This window comes from Aplysia californica, unplaced genomic scaffold, assembly GCF_000002075.1.
Source record: "Aplysia californica isolate F4 #8 unplaced genomic scaffold, AplCal3.0 scaffold00786, whole genome shotgun sequence".
Taxonomy (NCBI): domain Eukaryota; kingdom Metazoa; phylum Mollusca; class Gastropoda; order Aplysiida; family Aplysiidae; genus Aplysia; species Aplysia californica.
This window is the reverse complement of record NW_004798056.1, coordinates 113,609-114,490: the sequence shown is the minus strand read 5'-3', so window position 1 is coordinate 114,490 and position 882 is coordinate 113,609.

Sequence of the window (882 nt, the reverse complement as noted above, 5' to 3'; positions counted from 1 at the left end):
ATCTGATTCGAATAAGACCAAATCATTTTATGGTACCACAAAAAAGTATACCCAACAACAACAACAACAACAACAACAACAACAACAACAACAACAACAACAACAACAACAACAACAACAGTAACAGCAGCAGCAGCAACAACAAAACAACAACAACAACAACAACAAAGACAACAACGAGAGGCGATTATAACAAATTGAAACAGGAAAAGAAAAAAAAAAGAAAATTGTGATTCTGGTAGAATCTTATGACTCTTTAATCACCAATCACTTCCCCTCACTTACGTTTCTGCAAGCTCAACACAATGCTTAGAGCGAGGAGCGACCCTTCACTTTGCCTCGTCAGGTTACACGTAGCAATAATAGATTAAATTTTGTCACAACGTAGTGGAATCAGGCGCTCGTCAATCTTTGGGCTTACGGGGTTATTGGTATCATCTTAAAACCTGTTCATAGGCCTTCCTTATGGGTGAGTAGATGCCCATCTATCTTGAATAGACGTCGAGATATTTGCGATTGAAGGAGATGAGGTCGCCTGGTTTCAGTGTTAAAATTAGCGAGAAAGTGGCTGCCAACTTAATAAGCTTGAGAGCTCTTGAAAACTGAAAAATTACATGAGCTTATTTTGTGCCTTTAATCAACGTTTTTCGGACAAATTCGCACGGAAATGTGTTTTATATATAGACATTAAGGCGTAAAGCCAAAAAACTAAAATTCAATAAGAATTGCCAAACTGGCTGAAAAATGCCTGTTTCTTCGAATTCATTCTTTTGACGAGCGCCCCACAATCACTTTTGGTACGCGTTTTCAAAAGACGCTTTATCCTACACTAAAACCTTAGTGCACGCGCACACTTCTACATTTCGACAACATTTTAACATG